The sequence below is a fragment of the Anas acuta genome, chromosome 1 (genome assembly GCF_963932015.1).
Source record: "Anas acuta chromosome 1, bAnaAcu1.1, whole genome shotgun sequence".
Taxonomy (NCBI): Eukaryota; Metazoa; Chordata; class Aves; order Anseriformes; family Anatidae; genus Anas; species Anas acuta.
Genome location: NC_088979.1, coordinates 8,678,718 through 8,698,378, shown reverse-complemented (window position 1 = coordinate 8,698,378; position 19,661 = coordinate 8,678,718). Strand labels below are relative to the sequence as shown.

At 38.1% G+C, this 19,661-nt stretch overlaps 2 long non-coding RNA genes across 2 annotated transcripts in view; one reads left to right on the top strand and one right to left on the bottom strand.

The window, feature by feature from the left end:
• Nucleotides 1–569: 569 nt before the first annotated feature.
• Nucleotides 570–19,661, bottom strand: part of LOC137848652 (uncharacterized) — a 174,144-nt gene continuing 155,052 nt past the window's right edge. The window contains exon 4 of the long non-coding RNA XR_011091473.1: nucleotides 570–1,033. This is a non-coding gene — a long non-coding RNA (uncharacterized lncRNA). The remainder of the gene's footprint in view (nucleotides 1,034–19,661) is intronic.
• LOC137850060 (uncharacterized) lies at nucleotides 13,300–16,655 on the top strand. The gene is made up of 3 exons (XR_011092230.1): nucleotides 13,300–13,667; nucleotides 13,957–14,006; nucleotides 15,247–16,655. It is a non-coding gene; the product is annotated as an uncharacterized lncRNA (long non-coding RNA).

The window sequence follows — 19,661 nt, the reverse complement described above, 5'->3', positions numbered from 1 at the left end:
TAGATGGCAGATACATATATCTGAATTGTGGTTGCCAGACTTACATGGACAACAAAGATAAGTGAATTTGGAAATCTGAGTTGGGAAGCACCCTTTTCCATGGGAGCAACACAAAATCTCAGCAACACTTAATCTCATAATTGAATTAAAAGTTATATGTTGTCCTTATACTGTCCATATGTTGTCATGTCACTACATGAATAAATATCCAATTAGGTGCATGAGTTATGTTCTGAGTAGGTGTGATCTTCCTAATATTTCATGTACTTGATAGAAATGAAGTCAAGTTAGCATAATATTGAACTTCACACAGTTTATCCCACTTTTTCAATACCACTTCTTGGCTCATACTTAGCATTTTCCTGCTTTGTGGCTTCTCCAATATTAAACATTCTGCCTACCAAGATGTCCACAAAAACAAACAAACAAACAACAACAAAAAAAAAAACTCTCTTTAAGAGGGGATTTATAAAGTGTTATGTTATAACTAGTGGAAACCACCCCTCTATCACTACACTGCGTCATGAAAATGTTTGTTTTGTATTGAAACACAGTGTATAGACTTTTTAGACAAGGTGTTGTGTAAGTGAATTAGAAAGATATAGCAAAAGTACTGTTTTCTTTAGAATAATTTCAAGAATTTCTCTCTCAGCATAACTTCAAAGCTCATGGATCTGTTAATATTTCAGTGCCCCCAGACTTCCTTTTACACTAATACAACAGAATTATTCTGTAGGTGGACCAACAGCCTGCTATATTGGGATAAAATCAGCCCTATTATTTTACTACATGTAATGGAAGTAATGCTAAAAGTTGTTAATTAAAAGTTACACATCTTGCATCAAAGGGTTTTCAATATAATTACAGACTGTACATGAAGTATGAGGCCACACAAGTGTGACTGAAGTAATCTTACACATTACTTTATTCTTGGTCCTTATCTCAATTATATGTGTCTTTTAAGATAAAGAATTCTTCTTGCTTGATGTAGTGAAGGTTTCAAAAAGTATTGGAACTATTCTCACAGATAAATCTGAAAGAAAAGGAATAATGCAGCACGTTAGCTAAAATGGTCTTTGAGACTTCTTACTGGTTTTGCAGGTGATTAATAATACTCTAAAATTATCTGGCTTTATTATTCTTCCTACAGAATCCTAAGAATGGCATTAAATGTTAGTTCCATGCATTTTCTGATAATAAAGTATCTTTTTATGCATGTTTCTTGCTTTCAGCGAAGCAGAAAGGTTATGAAATGTCTTTCTAGAAGAAAATCTGCACCTAGGTAAGTGAACAATCTAACTCACTGATGTAAAATGTAATGGTTTTCTTAGTAAAGTAAAAGTCATGGTGGCAGAAGCATCTTGAAATGCTGACACTATAAACAGTCTACCAAGCTAAATAAAGATGCTGATTTTTAACTCCCATTGTGCCATAGCAGCAAGAAATATTGTTTTGTTTTTTTTTTTTTTTTTTTTTTTTTTTTTTAAGGCTTTTTCATTACATCCATCATATCGATTATTTCATAAGATTTTTTCATAACATTTTTTTTTCTGTCCTTGTTAAACTGGAAAATGTGTGGCTGCCTCATTGTCTACCTCTGGGGCTAGATCCACCCACCTACATCTTGCTGTGTCCAGCTCCCACCAGGTCATGAATAGCAGACAACTGAGCTGGAAGAGAAGTCTCTGTATATGACATAATAATGTTCATGTCTGTTTAGGATAAGGTCTTAAAGGAATCTCTTTCTGTTTTCACACCTTTTTCTCCTAGGAAGGGATATTTTGGCATCCAAGAACCATGTTTCTAGGACACACAACTTCATTGAGTTTGGCTCACTCCTATGCTCACTGCAAGTTTTACCCAGACAGTATGAAATGAATATGCTTTGCTCCTGTACTGTATTTCCTCAGAGTTGCAAGAGGAAGGATTGCAAGAAATACAATTGTTTTGAGATCTATTTCTGGGTTCTGACACTGCTCCAAGAACCTTCTTGTGGGCATATTATATTTGAGTTTGGGTGGATACTGGGTGCAGTCTTGAGTGAAATGTTGTAGTAACATTCAGTTCACAACAGATTTGAGGCCCTGGAGCTTGAGAGACCGGTAGGTGAGGATGAGATAGAAAGTCTACCCAGGAGGATACCTAGGGCGAGGAAGACAACTCCACGCCTCAGGACTGCCTCCAACAAGAAAGAAAGAAGGGCGATTGTTGTAGGCAACAATCATATTACCAATCATATTACCATTACTAGTAATTGTTTTTTATTTAGCATACAAAAAGGTTTACATTTCACAGTTTTTTCTCATGTACGGCATGTGGAGAGACTCATATCTACCAATTTATCTTTATCGATGATCTGGATGAGGGTATCGAGTGCATCCTCAGTAGGTTTGCAGATGACACCAAGTTAGGTGCGTGTGTTGATCTGCTTGAGGGTAGGAAGGCTCTGCAGGAGGATCTGGATAGGCTGAACTGATGGGCTGAGGTCAACTGCATGAAGTTCAACAAGGCCAAGTGCCAGGTCCTGCACCTGGGATGCAACAACCCCAAGCAGAGCTACAGGCTGGGAGATGAGTGGTTGGAAAGCTTCCAGGTGGAGAAGGACCTGGGAGTATTGGTGGATAGTCGGCTGAATATGAGCCAGCAGTGTGCTCAGGTGGCCAAGAAGGCCAACGGCATCCTGGCTTGTATAAGAAGCAGTGTGGCCAGCAGGGCTAGGGAAGTGATTGTCCCCCTGTACTCTGTTCTTGTGAGGCTGCACCTTGAGTACTGTGTTCAGTTTTGGGCCCCTCGCTACAAGAAAGACATTGAGGTGCTCGAGCGAGTCCAGGGAAAGGCAACAAAGTTGGTGAGGGATCTGGAGAACAAGTCTTACGGGGAGCTGGGCTGGGGGAGCTGGGTTTGTTCAGCCTGGAGAAAAGGAGGCTCAGGGGCGACCTTATCGCTCTCTACAGGCACATTAAAGGAGTCTGTAGCGAGGTGGGGGTTAGTCTATTCTTGCATGTGCCAGGGGAGTTTTAGGTTGGATATTAGGAAGAACTTCTTTACTGAAAGGGGTGTTAGGCATTGAAATGGGCTGCCCAGAGAGGTGGCAGAGTCACCATCCCTGGAGGTCTTTAAAAGACGTTTAGATGTTGAACTTAGTGATATGGTTTAGTGGGGACTGTTAGTGTTAGGTCAGAGGTTGGACTCTTCAGGATGATCTTGAGGTCTCTTCCAACCTAGACAATTCTGTAATTTTGTAATTATCAAGAGATAACTGGGATTCAGAGGCCATACAGAAATTTTCCTCCAAGAGGAAAAGGAACACTGAAACCCTTCCAAGAGGAAGGGAACACTGACACCTGTCCACTAAGTTAAAAGGTTACATATCCAGAAGAGGAGATCTGTTTTTATCTTACAGTTGTGAGTGGAAGGATTAAGCAAGGATTAAATGTTAAATGATCAGGAGCAAGAACTGCTTGCTGTCTTATTGCTTTGTTATAACATATATTTCCTTCTTGCCCCTTCTCTTCTAATTCTGCAATGGATCACCTCCAAATGCTCTAGTGGTATGATACATATTCTGCTTGTTTAGTAAAAGGAAATACATGATTGAATCTGTGTTTCTAGATCAGGACTGCTATACAGGATGTTTGCTGATGCTGCTCATCCTTCTGCCCCCCATCCTGACCTGAAATGGAATACTCTTTTGGATTTCTACTTTGAGACTCTTCATTTCTCAGTGTATACTTCTGGTGTTTGTTCCATTTCTTGTTCTCTCTTATAAGCCTTTGGGATCTTTTAACACTATAGGTTTTTGACAAGAGGAGAAAGACTTGGTTGTGTTGGCTGATGAGAAGCTCAATGAGCTGGCAGTGTCTGCTTGCAGCCCAGAAAGTCAGCTGTATCCTGAGTTATATCAAAAGCAGTGTGGCCAGCAGAATGAGGGAGGGGACTGTTCTCCTCTTCTTTGTTCTCATGAGACCCCACATGGAGCCCTGTGTTCAGCTTTGGGACCCCCAGCACAAGGAGGACATGGAAGTATTAGAACAAGTCTAGAGAAGGGCGATGAGAATGATCAAAGTCTGGAGAACCTCTCCTACAAAGGCAGGCTGAGGGACCTGGGGATGTTCAGCCTGGAGAAGAGAAGGCTCAGGGGAGACCTCACAGTGGCCTTCCAGTACCTAAAGGGGGCTACAGGAAAGCTGGGGACGGACTCTTTGTCAGGGGATACAGTGATAGGACAAGAGGGATTTACTTTAAACTAAAAGAGTTTAAAAAGTTTAGATTAGATATTAGGAGGATACTCTTTATTGTGAAAGAGGTGAGGCACCGGCACAGGCTGTCCACAGAAGCTGTGGATGCTGTATCCTTGGTGTTCAAGGCTGGATGAGGCTTTGGGCAACCTGGTCTGGTGGGAGGTGTCCCTGCCCATGGCAGGGAGGTTGTAATTAAATGATCTTTAAGGTCTCTTCCAACCTAAACCATTCTATAATACTATGATTCTATGACTCTAATTCTTTTTAAGCATGTCTCTAAAAAGTGGCTGTTGCAACTAGTAATAAATGGACTCATAAAACTTTGCTAGTTTAGATTTAGCTGTGGGAAAGAAATAGTAAGATAAACATGATGAAACATAGTTCAATAAGATTATGCACTACTTCATGGTATCACATGTTATTATGAGCTTATCATCATCAAGAATTTATCTAGGCTTGCTAGATATTATACCACAGCTAGTTTGGAATAGCCTTCAAGTGGCCACCGTATTCTGAAATCACAGAATCGTTTAGGTTGGAAAAGACCCCCAAGATCATAAAAACAACTGTTAACCTAGCATTGCCAGAGGTACCACTAAACCGTGTCCCTAAATACCACCTCTACATGTCTTTTGAATACCTCCAGAAATCAGTGATATAATTCTAAAACAGATATTCTTCTAATGAAGTGCCTTTACATATTTCTGAACAAATTACTTTTATTACAAAGCAGAAAGCATAGAGATGTTATACAGAGACAGACAATTTGGTTGCTTTCCACCATGCATTGTTAATATCTTAATTGCATTTTTCTACCTGCTTTTCCCTCTTGAACTGAATTTCATCCATTCAACAAAGTTGCTAGGGATAATTAGGAAAGATGGGGTATTGTCACATCCTTGCTGCCAAGAATAGGAAGCTGCTCTTTTGAGCTGTAGCTTGTCCCACTTGTGGGCTAAACTTACCTAGAAAAGAACAGTTCAGGATGAATAACATGTTGGAACATCTGACATAGGTTTCTTTCCTGTTAGTGTCTTTTCTCTTGTAACAGTTAAGGAAGAGAAGCTCTTATAAAGGAAGGTTACCTGTTCTATCCACCTCTGTATTCTTCACCGTCTCTTATTGTTATTAATGTCTCAGCTGAATAATTTGAATACATTACAGTCAATTGCAAAAAGAGATCTGAAAGGTAGAAAATATAGAGGGGAGCAAAATGATATATCTTTCCTGAGACTGAAAGTAGTGTCATCAAAAAAGTAAAAAATAGCTTAACAGCACATAACTCTTAGGTATAAATTACTCTAGAAACACTAAAATTTCTTTGTAGCACTTTATGAGTTTGAATTAAAACTATGTCTCTTATGGTTGCTTTCATGGTAGACTGGTAAAGGAAGATTAAGATTTGAAACATTTACACTTTGTCTCAAATACCAGATCTTCTTAATACCAAAGGAAACTGCTACCTAGATTTTTCAGTCTGAAGGGATGGTGAAGAAAGACAATGCTGGCAAAATTATTTATTCAACTAGAGATCATCTTTATCTAACTAGAGATGAGATAATCTTTAATCCCCCCACATAACTGTTTTTATTTTGTTTTGTTTTTATAACAAAGAATTGTGTTTTTCTAGGTTTATTATGCTCCTAAATTATCACTGCAATATGTGTACCACCAGCACGTTACTACTCCTTCAGTCAGCCCACTCTATCAGCCAAATCACTTCCTGTTATGTATAACAGCATTTATTAAAAAGGCATATATACTGTTTTCTTTGTGATTTTGAAAATATTTTATTGTACCCTGGACACAGATATGCCATATGTGGTGTCACACATATTAAAGGTTCCAGCAGCAGATTAACTTCTGCTACACTTCCCCATGTAGCTTTTTAAATATTTGTTTGGATGTTTGTTTCTGCAGTGAGCAGGATTTAACATGATATAAAACCAATAATGAAGCAATAAAGTGTTCCCCTGTGCAGAATTCTTACTGCATTTAATTGGCACAATGGAGCACTTTATGGCTAGTGTTCTTGGATATATGAAAGTTTACTGCTATTGTGCTGCAGATGTTTCTAGGTAACCTTTAATAGGAGTGGGAAATATAGATCTTTGAGATTGTTGCTCATGCTTTATGAGCATATTTTATAGAAATCTGTGGAGTTGGGGCTGACCTGGTGGACAGCAGCTCTGTAGAGAGAGACCTGGGAATCCTGGTGGACAGCAGAATTACCATGAGCAAGCAATGTGCCCTGGTGGCCAAGAAGGCCAATGGTATCCTAGGCCTGTTTAGCCTGGAAAAGAGAAGGCTGAGGGGAGACCTCATCAATGTGTATAAATATCTGAGGGGAGGATGTCAAGACGATGGAGCTGATCTCTTTTCAGTTGTGCCCAGCAAGAGGACCAGAGGCAACTGGCACAAACTGAAGCACAGGAGGTTCTGGCTCAATATGAGGGACTACTTTACTGTAAGGATGATAGAGCTGCCCAGAGAAGTTGTGGAGTCTTCTCCTCTGAAGATATTCAAAACCTTCCTGGATGTCATCCTGCACAATGTGCTCTAGGTTATCCTGCTTGGTATGGGGATTGGACTAGGTGATCTTCAGAGGTTCCTTCCAACCTCGTCCATTCTGTAATTCTGGGAATGACAGAAAATATTGGAGACATTATTGCCTGAGAGCAGGGCACCAATAATCAGGAGTTCAGTAAATCCCACAGTCATGATGCAGCTTAGTGGGAGACTCGCATTAGTCTTCTGCAGGCATGGAGACCTGTGGAAAATCATTAGAGAAAAAGTACAGGAAAAACTTACAGTCAAGGTTGGAAAAAGGTTCTGAAGCTATTCACAAGGTAAGAAAATGCAGTACTTGTAATATTATTTTAAAGTATAAAGCAATTATATATAGATGTGCCTGTGCACATACATATCATATACGACTTCTAAATACTTTCTGAATATGATGCCATGACTGTTAATTACATCTGTTTAACAGCAGCTTTGTGAATAACTGGGTGAATTTTTTTTGAATATAACATTCCACCTTGTTATTTCTGTTGTAGTTTGGACTGAACAGTTAATAAAATCCATGTAATCTGTCTGAAGCCCCAGTAAGTCACTAAACCTGAAAGGATTAGCAATGACTGAGATGTTACTAGACAATACCTGCAAATGGAGTTGTCTGGGTTTCTTAAAAGAGTTTTAAAACTCTTTGAGATTGGCGAGACTTATCTCTTCATGCTTTTTTCCTACGGTGCTACGGTAGAAAGTTTTTTGTCCCCTGCATGTTTCATTTCCCTGCAAGCCATATCATTAATGAGCATCTTTACCAATAAGGAGTTCAGGATGGCTCACTGGGATGAGGTGCAATATTCTCAACTCAAGCTCAGACTTGAGCTCTGGTACAAATGACAGTAATCCTGGAAAATCCATGGGCATCCAGGTCCATGGATATTCTCCTAGGGAAAATTAGTAAATAAATAATAATAAAAAAATAATTAGACATGTTAACGAACAAAATTTGTCAAGTGGGGAGTAACGTAGGTGTCTGGTTCTCTGATATTTCCATTTGGAGTTGTCTTCTGGTAAATGGGAGAGAAGTGTTCAGTTTTCCTTAGCATGATCGGAGATTTGAGCATGACTTTCTCATACTTTTTCTGTACTGATATCTGGATAGAAATAAAAGTGAGCAATGCACCAATCTGTTTCCATATTTTCTTGAATTTTATTACAAGTGTCACACACACACACAAGCTCTGCTCTATTGTATTTTAGCTGTAACCATCTAGTAAATTTGGCCTGAACTTAGGAAACATTCTGGTTGTCCTCATAGTATGGAGGTTTAATATATGTGACAAATGAATGGTTTATTATGGTGAATTTGTAGAAAACAATCACTCTAGTTATACATATCCTCCAGCTGGAGGAGTTTCCTGTAAAACAGAAGCACACCACAACTCTGGGTTTTGGATGTATTCCCATTTGAGCTAGAGAGCCCCAGCAATAAAAGCATATTTAACTACTTTAACAATTATCATTTTATGTGACATTTCCTAAACCTAAAGTAGTTTTCATTGGATCTGGCAGTGAGAACCACCCTTAATTATTTTCACTCCATGTTTGATTCAAGATGAGATACATGTTTTTTGCATGACTAGAGAGAGCATTACTCTGTGGAATAATTCAGGAGATGATTCCTGAATGTATCCTAAATGGACTTAAGGTAGGTAATAAAGAAGATGGAACTAGAATTTTCTCCCAAGTGCACAATGAAAGACAAGGAGCAACGGACACCACTTCCAACAAGGAAAATTTCAGTGAGACAGTGGAATTATCAATCTTAAAGATTTTCAAAATTTTTCTAGATAAGACAGTGAGCATGCTCCTCCAGTTTTGAAATTAAACCTGATTTGGGGAGGCAGCAGGACTTAAAGAGATGCAGAAGTCACTTTCCACCTATATTATTCCATGTTTCTATGCAGCTAAGTGGGAACCTGAAGCTTGATGCAATGAAAATGTTTGCTTTGGTCATAGAAAATGGATCATAGATCATGGAATGGCTTGGGTTGGAGGGGACTTTAAAGATCATCTAGTTCCAACTCCCCTGCCATAGATAAAGATGCCACCCACTAGATCAGGCTGCTCAGAGACTCATCTAACCTGCTCTAGAACACCTACAGGAATGGAGCACCCAAAGCCTCTCCATATTGGCCCAGTTTTCTTGTTGATTTCATAGGCCTGCTGATATCTTCCAGTCTGAGAGGCCTCTGTGCATGCTCTCAGCATTAGCACGCAATTACTGTACAGAAGATTTGCAAAACCTCTGTTCTGCTCATTTGATGTCATAAAGTTAAGTAGATTTAATTGTTACAATATTCTGTTCCTTTCCTGCAATACTGTCCAAACTGAAATACCATGGAAGGTTTTAAACATATTGTATGCAGTCACAAATTTAAATGTATGGTTTGATTAGAATAGAAATTAAACAAGGTTGCAGTTATTAGGAATGAAATTCTGTTTAATAGCAACTGCAGACACCCATTCCCACAAGGTATGAGGTTCATGACTTTGAAGTGCTACTGAAACTCTTTCTCTAGTTTAGTTCTTCATGAACACGCATTAGCCAGCTATTAACTCTTTGCTAAAGATCCTGGTTTCACATTTCTCCTCTTGCTTAAAAAAAATTGACGCATGCTTTATTTCTGTCACTTAAAGACTTGTACTAGCTCCATTTAGAGAGTTCACAATAATGAGTTGTGGTATATTGCCAACTGATTTGCACAACTTCAGCAATGAGTGTTGTATTTTCTCCAATGCCCATTTGGATTTTATCTCATTTTCATTATCCTCTACAGATGAAGACTTTTTTTCCCAAAAGTCTCCAATCCTTATATGATTTCATTTGTTTCCATGGGCAAAATTTGACATTTTAAAATAGAAATTTCTCAATTTTATTTTGTTTTGTAAGCTGACATATCCTGTATTAAGTATATTCCATGAATATACTCTACATTCAACCTTGTATAGCACATCGGTGTGTCTGGCTGAGGACTGTGACTTGAAAGTAGAATTCCTGACTGAGACTGACATTAATTACACCTGACAGCCACCCAACACTCAGGCTCAGTGCAGATCTTGCAAGTGTCAGGAGCTAGCACATAACAGCAGGAGCCTCTGTCCTTGACAACAGAGTGATGAATACCAATCTAACATGTTTGAAAAGGACTTTGCAGCATTCATTGATTAAAATTGATGGGAGAACTACTTGTTGTTTAATTGTTTCTTGCATTTTTAATGTGATAAGTAAAATTCTTTCTCACAGCACAGCAAAAATACAGTATGGTAATGAAGAAATGGTAAGTTTCTAGCTCTGAGAGGCTGTCATGCATTCAGCTATGCAGTACAGGCAAACTCAGACAGATGTTAAAAATGTCTGTGCATGCACTCAGACAGAAATGCCTCATCAGGAACTGTGAGCACACAGTACCTTTAAAGATTAACTTAGCCCCAGTCTGATAGACATGATTCAACAGAATGGTTGGTCTTAATATCACTGTTTTGAGCAAGGATTTCAAAGTAAACATGTTTAAGGACAATGAGAATAGGGCTTGGTGGAAATGAAAGGAGAAAAAGAATGTTAGACAATATCACAGAATCACAGAATTGTCTAGGTTGGAAGAGACCTCAAGATCATCCTGAAGAGTCCAACCTCTGACCTAACACTAACAAGTCCCCCACTAAACCATATCACCAAGTTCAACATCTAAACGTCTTTTAAAAACCTCCAGGGATGGTGACTCCGCCACCTCTCTGGGCAGCCCATTTCAATGCCTAACACCCCTTTCAGTAAAGAAGTTCTTCCTAATATCCAACCTAAAACTCCCCTGGCACATGCAAGAATAGACTAACCCCCACCTCGCTACAGACTCCTTTAATGTGCCTGTAGAGAGCGATAAGGTCGCCCCTGAGCCTCCTTTTCTCCAGGCTGAACAAACCCAGCTCCCCCAGCCCAGCTCCCCGTAAGACTTGTTCTCCAGATCCCTCACCAACTTTGTTGCCTTTCCCTGGACTCGCTCGAGCACCTCAATGTCTTTCTTGTAGCGAGGGGCCCAAAACTGAACACAGTACTCGAGGTGCAGCCTCACAAGAACAGAGTACAGGGGGACGATCACCTCCCTAGCCCTGCTGGCCACACTGCTTCTTATACAAGCCAGGATGCCGTTGGCCTTCTTGGCCACCTGAGCACAATGCTGGCTCATATTCAGCCAACTGTCCACCATCACTCCCAGGTCCTTCTCCACCTGGAAGCTTTCCAACCACTCATCTCCCAGCCTGTAGCTCTGCTTGGGGTTGTTGCATCCCAGGTGCAGGACCTGGCACTTGGCCTTGTTGAACTTCATGCAGTTGACCTCAGCCCATCAGTTCAGCCTATCCAGATCCTCCTGCAGAGCCTTCCTACCCTCAAGCAGATCAACACACGCACCTAACTTGGTGTCATCTGCAAACCTACTGAGGATGCACTCGATACCCTCATCCAGATCATCGATAAAGATAAATTGGTAGATATGAGTCTCTCCACATGCCGTACATGAAAAAAAAATGTGAAATGTAAACCTTTTTGTATGCTAAATAAAAAACAATTACTAATAAATGGTAATATGATTCCTGAAAAGCCAAAGCAATTGAAGCCTGAATAGCAATGATACTTCCTTACTTCCTACAAAAAATTCTGTGGTCAAAAAATATTTTCCTTTAAGCCTTTGGAAGTGGTCTCAATTTGAGATTCCATTTTCCTCTGGAAGATTTGTTCTGCTGAATCTACATGATTCAGGGTAACAAGTCCAATCTCTCTTCTGCCCAGTCTCTGAGCAGCAAGGGCTGTGCTTGATCTCATTGCAAATGACTGTAGTGTGATTCCCCAAAGACCAGAGAAAAATTATGAGTGAACATTGCTGATAAAGTGAAAATATTTTCAATCTTATGACATTTTCAAATCCTTCAGTCTGTCACACTGAGTAGCACCAGTACATTTTTACATTTATAAAATAAAGTTACTCTTTGAATGTTTGCTGCAGCCCCTGTTATGTTACTGCCAGCATAAACCCAAGTAAAAGTTATTTAACACTCTTTGTATAATGACTATGATGCAAATGCAATGGAGATGGATCAGATTCCTACCTCAGAATTAAAACAGAATAATATAATTTAAGTAAATGGAGTTATTTTGTTTTTTACTGTGCAAGAGAGATGAGGAACTCCCTCAGTTCCTGCTTTAGTACTAGCTTATCAAGTATAAAGTTTGTAGTACAAAGACACCTTTTTAAAATGTAGTGTCTTTATCCTACTTAGATTGCCAGTTTTGCCTACAGAATGAGAATGGAGGGTTCAGTGTTTTTCCGCCCCTCAGGTGAATTTAATCTTTGCATTGTGTATTTGTGTTTTAACACATCTTAATACTTAAAATATCTTAATACTCTGATAGCAGTTTCACTCACACAAAACAAAGCATATAGCCAAGTAATGATGCATACATAATGTTAGGTCTTTGTCTCCATCTTACTTCATCCTGTGGCTAATTGCCTCACTGCAGACTGCCAATTAGTTTGACTCCCAGCTGTATTCAGGAAGTGTGGTGGTTTTACCGTACTGGGCAGCTAAACCCCACAACCGCTCTCTCACTCCCCCTCCTTTAGATGAGGAGGGGGAGAAGTAAAGCAAAGAACAACTCACGGGTTGAGATAAGGATAATTTAATTAAAGGGAAAATAATTATAATAATAAAATAAAGACTACCATGAACTAACAATTTAACTAAGGGGAAATAAAAAGGGAAAGGGGAAAGGGAGGGGAAAAAAGGAAAATAAAAAGAAGGGAGGAAAACAAACAAACAAAATAAATGAAGGCTATATGGAAGTGCAGAGGAAAGAAATTACTCTCTACTTCCCACAAATGAGCGATGATTGACCACGTCCTTGAAGCAAGGCCTCAACGCACGCAGCCGGTGTTCGAGAGGAGGACCGACGTCTTCCAAACGAGAGCCCACCCCTCCTCTCTTCTTCCTGTTTTCCCCTTTTATTGCTGAGTGTGACATCACATGGTATGGAATATCCCTTTGATTGGTTTAGGCCAGCTGCCCTAGTGATGTTTCTCTCCTCAACTTTTGCCCACCCCCTAGGAGGGTTAGAGAAAGGCCTAATACTGTGCCACTGCTGCTCAGCAGCAGACACAACACTGGTGTGATAACACTGCTGTTCCAGCTACAAGTACAGCGTACGGCACTGTATGGGCTGCTGCTGGGAAAGTTAACATTCCAGCCAGACCCAATACAGGAAGAAAACTGGGAGTGCCTGTATAAGCCTTTGAAGTCCTTTACATTATCTGCAAATATAAAAAACTGCAATAAAATGCAATATTTGAGAGAAAAAATAAATAAACAAAGAGGGGTGAGTGTGTGTGTGTGGGGGGGAAATACTTGTTAAACAAACAAACAGACAAAACAAACAAACAAACAAAAAAAAAAAAAACTAATCTTCCCAAAGATTTAGAAACTTCTTGGGCACAACTGAAGATACTGAATAAAGAAAGTTAGAGAGATTTTTTGTCCCTTGTCCTCTCACTTCTCTTGTGTTGCTTATGACAGCAATGAAACAGATCAAAAAGCCTTTTTTTCCTCCGGTTGTTTTAAATAATTCTCTAGATTGTTAACATGTGCTGGTCACCACTGCTAATAAACTCTGAACCCACCTGGCTGAAGAGTTACAACTGAACTTGACATTTTATCCCTTAGAGACACTCTGTCATCACACCATGATGCAAGGCAGGAATGAAAGTGCCAGGAGAGCAGTGAAAAGCCTTGAGCTGCTTGACCTGCTGGTGGAACATTTGTTTTCTTTCTTTCCTTAGCAGCAACAGTAAACAAGCAGAAACACGGGTATACTGTATTCAGACTGAAGTCTAATCATATGACTGTTAGATATTCCCCTACGGCCTGCTTTTCCTTTGACAAAACAAAACTCTCTCATCTGCTTATACATGCCACAGGCTGATGGTGTGAGTACAGTTGATGGTGTGAGTAATATTACTGATACAGCACTTCAGTAATATTAGTGCGCTGAAGGCTATTGCAGCATCCCCTGTAAATAAGAGCATCTGGCAGGAATGTAGTTCCTCACAAAAGGAGTGCCCAATAACAGCTGTCACATTGTTTTTCCTTTTCTCAGGTCTCTGGGCATGAGGGAGGATCTGGGCTTTTGGAAGAACCTCTTCTCTGGTATGTAACAATTAAACAAAACTAGAGCAATGGTTTAGTTATGTTGGTGAGGATCCAAAATAGCATTTCTACTTTTCTTTGCTTAGTCACTTCTTCAGCAACATTTCTTTCTGTCTGTGCTATGTTGGTTCATTTTCAAAGGATATATAGTTCTACTAATGTCATATGTACCTCATACTTTTTATCCTCTTCATTATTGTGTGTCCATTGAGTCAGAACCAACTGTTTTCATTAGCTGCTGTCATCAAGTTATAGCTAGTTTCTAGTGATCTTTCATATTTCTAACCACTCATACGTGAAGAAAGGTTGATGAAGGATTTTACAGAATGAAATAAGTAAGGGGATTTCATGCAATAAGGGATCTCTTGCATATACTCAACCTTAATCTTTGCTGTTGTTTCCTATATATTAAAATATCCAAAATTATTTTGACTGAAAAACCAGAACTATGTTTTCTAAATGAAAAATAAATTAACTTTGGTCCTGGAATAAGTGTTTCACCTTGTTAAAACAACAGTATGAATAAGAGGAAGAAATGTTACAAAATATCATATGTTTCTCCCATTCTTTGAGACACATTCCTTCCCAGCTTATTTTTTCTTTTTCATCTTCTCTTTCTATTCTTTTTCATTTTTAGGTCTTATCTTTGTTGCATGTGCTCATATCTTCACTTTTACATTTACTCCTATTATTTACAACATAATAAAAAGCCTTCCCTACATGAAGACTGTATGATTGTACGGCTATGAATATTAGGTAGAAAATGTAATTCATAACCTATTTTTCTAATAAAAATATGAAATAACCTGAGCTGTTTTGAACTCTGAGCTGTTTTAGGGACACTGTCATGGTAAGGAGCTTCATACAATACAATACAAGATGCAAAAAGCTCCAAAACATAAAATATCTCAGATGCCTATTACAATTATATTGCTGTCTCTGGAAGTTAAAAAGTTAGTGAATTTCATAAGCTTTTACCTTAAGTGTTAAAATAATATGAATAGAAGTACATAATAGGCACATTTTTCACAAATATTATCCACATAAAGTACCTACCTACCATAATGCATATGAAAATACAGGCTAGTGTAAAATATCCTTGGACTCAAAAGGTATGACCTCTGGATACAAAAAAAAAAAAAAAAAAAAAAAAATCAAACATATACAAACATTCATCACTCATATTTTACCAGCTAAAGAATGACTCAGAGAGCTGTTATGACTCCATCTGTTTCAACAGGAGTGAACAAAGCAGAAGAAGATGGCTGTGAAGAAATCCTAATTGTACAGCTTGGACAGTTCTTAAAACTTTCTGGATGAATGAGAATGGCATCCAATTTTCATTCTGAAAGGACTACAAGTAAATTAACAGAAGCAGAGCCTTGCTATACTCTCAAAAACAGCTGCTGTCTTTCCAGGGCTACTCTTTAACACATACTGTCTGAGGAATAGGCTTTTCAGTAAAAAAAGTTTATACACTTTGACAGAAATCTCCAAACATCTTCCATCCAGTTACAACAGATGGCAGTTCAAAAGATAGAGGACATCTGTGTATGACTCATCAGACTTTGCAAAAGATTATGAGAATTTGAGATAGAGCTTGCAACAGATTTGGTTCCTCCTAGGTGAGAATGGAGTCACCTCCATATGGCAAAAGGTCTAAAGATGATGCAAATTTGCAAAGTAATGTTTGTTGTTGATCAAGAAGTTACTGTAGAGGTAATATAAAGGTCTTGAGGGAAAAGTTACAAGATGTGGACATGTAATGCTTTCAGACAGAATTTTTTGCTCCTATAAACAATTTTTTTTTTCTAGAATATTCCTCCATTTTATTTTGTAAAAGGAAAAGGCAGAGCCAGGAAAACAGCTAACAGAACATTCTTTACCGAAAGTCTCATTTTTAGTGAAAGAATTAAAGTTTATGAACTAAACTATTGTTGCTGGAGTTGTAAAACTCCAGTGATTCAATGATAATGATTGTCTCAGCTTTTTCTTCTCTATTGAAACATCATTGACAGCTGAAAAATACCATTTTGTACCATGCTAAAATAACTTTGATGCCTTTGTTGTGAAAGATGTCAAGAAATTTCCCACAATCAACAATGATTTTTATGTCTTCACAGCTGGTCTCACAATATAGTCGAACTCATTTACTGAAGTTATTACTCTTCGATGTATGTACACAAGGCCATGTAAGAGAATGATGCTAAATAACAGTGATTGGAAGCTTACCCTCAAAATCTCTCCACAAATGTCCCAACAGGTTTAAGATATGACCTTAAATAAGTGGGACAGTTATCGGTTGACCACAACAAAATTGACAGAACAACTTTTTATAGATGTAAACAATACAGTGTTGATTTATAGAATGGCCTGATATTTATGTCATGACCTATAAGATCCAAAAATTTGCAAGTGTTTATCATAAACAAAGTAAATAATGTTGATTTTCTAATCTATATTATGACATGCAATCAAGGAAATAATAAACTAAAGGTTTTACACCAACAGTTCAATTCTGTTGTCTAAATATATGCTACTCTGATCCAGGGCAATCGCTGCATCTTTCAGCAGTTGCTGCAGATGAGCATGGGCTCCTCTGAGTCTATTCTGGCACTGTGAAAATACTTCACATAGCCCATGGGATTTCAAATAAATAAATACCTACAATTAGGTAACTGAACTAACCCTTGAGAGTGGGATTCAGTTTCTAAACAAGATATCTAAGTGCCTGCACATCAACTGGGTGTTTGAACTCATGCTTTAATCAGTACAGTTACTCAATACTGCTCATGGAGTAACTCATCTCACTCAAAGTAGATGCTTAAAGGCATGACCTATGCCAAGGCTCCAAAAGCTCTGTATTTGAAAAATCTGATGGAAGACCTATAGAAAATCCCTAATATTCTGGAACAGTACCTCAAAGCCAGGCAGGATACAACAGAGCATGAAATGGTGCTAGGTATTTAAACCTAGGCGGCTCTACTCTATATATCTTAGCTGACAGTGACAGAAGGGAAGGCACTGAGATCGCACATTGACACCTAATAGTGTATCTATCAACTCTAGCAACATTGGAGCAGTAGTTTGGCTTTAATCTTCAAGCTACTGTCATTTTCAGTGCATTGGTTCAGTTCATAAAACAGTCCCACCTTGAATATGTACATGAGGAACCAAGCCAAAGGCTAGGGCATTCAAAGAACATCAATCCATATGCATTATGGGCACCTTCAATCCACAACTCCAGTCAAAGTCTTTGTCAAAATAAACCCATAAAGTGACAAAGACTACAGATAGATGGCTGTCAACAACTGAATGTCTCAATCTTCTGAGCTACTCCTGTTATGACAAATTGCTTGCTAATATAAATGTAGCCTAAATGTAGACGTATTAATCTCATATTTACCCTTCCCACGGAATTCTGCATCTTTTAAGCAAAACTTATACCAAAGCCTAGCTAATATGCAAAAAAGGGAACTCTTAACTGTCTTCTTAAGTAAATAAATAAACAAAAATAAATAAATAAATGAAACCCATCTTTCCTGGATGACTTCAATATTCTTTCCTCAAAATACTGGGTGATAGAGGCCCAAATGACAATTAATTTCTTAGTCTAGTTTTTACTGTGATGACATGGACAATTGCAAAATAAATGTTTTCCATGTTTTTTACTTTTGACAAAAGCATCGAGAACATTATAGTTGTGTTTATAGCTCTCACCATCCATAAGAAATGGAAGTCTTTTCTATCTAGATCTAACAGAAGCACTTAAGGAGAAAGCACAGATAGAAATGTTGGCTGTGGTACTTTCTCCTATAAATGCAAGTAAAACTGAAATTCTCACCCTGTATCTAAATTAAATTATTTCTTATCTGTCTGTCCCAGTCAAGGGATGAGCAAAAACTGGGAGATTCAAAGGCTGATTCTAGCTGATGGTCTCATTCATAAAGAATGTCTGAACTTACATCTTTGAAATGAATAGGAGGAATATTTTATGAGGACAGGCTTTCTGGAAAGATTTCCATCTGGAATTGAAATCCCTCAGAATGGAAGTTTTTACTGAATGTATATAGAAATAAATATATATATATATATATAATTTCCACACTCACACACATATACACACATATAAAGGAGGCTGTAGCGAGGTAGGGGTTGGTCTGTTCTCCCACGTGCCTGGTGACAGGACAAGGGGGAATGGGCTAAAGTTGCACCAGGGGAGTTTTAGGTTGGATGTTAGGAAGAACTTCTTTACCGAAAGGGTTGTTAGACATTGGACTCCACCCAGGGAGGTGGTGGAGTCACCATCCCTGGAAGTCTTTAAAAGACATTTAGATGTTGAACTTAGTGATATGGTTTAGTGGAGGACTTGTTAGTGTTAGGTCAGAGGTTGGACTCGATGATCTTAAGGTCTCTTCCACCCTAGAAATTCTGTGATCTACTTGTAACATTGACCTGAAGATATATTTAGTTTTGTTTTGTTTTCTGGCTCAGGTTATTTGCATATTGTACAGTAGTAAAAACTTCCCATCACAGAAATTTTAACGAAACAGTCTTGGAGTGCAATATATCTTAGGAAAAAAAAATAAAAATAAAAAAATCCAAGGACAGATATCCTTGTTATTGATTAATACCATCTATTTTTGAATTATATAAGTATATATCTGTTACAAATATTATTCTGTTATTTGGTTGTTGACTGATTTTTTAATTGTTATAAAGGAGAACAAATAATACTTCCTGCTCCGGTATTTTAAAGGAGGAAAGAGCAAGTGTGAAGTTGTGAGCTTTGAATAACTTTACTGCTTCTCTTTCCTTTGCAATAAAACTATCTACTATAATAGACTATTATATACAAACTTTCAAGACAAGTGCTTTTATGAAAATTCAGCAGCAGAAAATAGCTATAGATTGCAGTTCCCTTGGGAAGAAAAGATGATAGGAAATTCCTTTGAATCTTGGCAGCACAATAGACTACAGCATTTTGTATCTACAAATAATGGGGAGAAATTACTGCAAAAAGCAACCCAGCATTAGATGAGTAGAAAATTGAAAGAATCGATCAGAATTGTTTCTGTCTTGATGTTCCAAAATAAATGCAAGCAATAAATATCCTATTTTCAAATTATTTCAGGATAATAGATGCATCTTAGCTGCACTAACACAAGAAAATTAACGATTCAGTATAAACACTGTCAGTTGCACAGAATTACAATAGCGTAGTAGGGTAAAAGGCTCATAGGAACTTATACTAACTAAGAGGTATTTTATAGCAAGGTCTGAAGAAAAATAAAAACACAAAACAACAAACAAACAAACACAACAATTTACATTAGATAATACTAAGAACTGGACAACAGATAAAGACTGGGCTGGTGAAATCTGTTATCCCATTCCTGTTGAAATAGCACACTTTTCCATTCTAAGGCTGCTGTTATGTCCTCAGATGATCAATCATCGTGGATCAGAGTCCCATTTATTATCCTAACACATCATCATGTCATATTTGTAGTGTTATGTTCAAAATATTGTTTACGGGGAAAGAGGAAGTACTCCTCTTTTATATGTGTATTTACACTTTTCTCTGTCTTTGCTTGCAGCACCAGGCCACATCTATGTACAATATCTATCACAAACATTATAATATTTTATTTT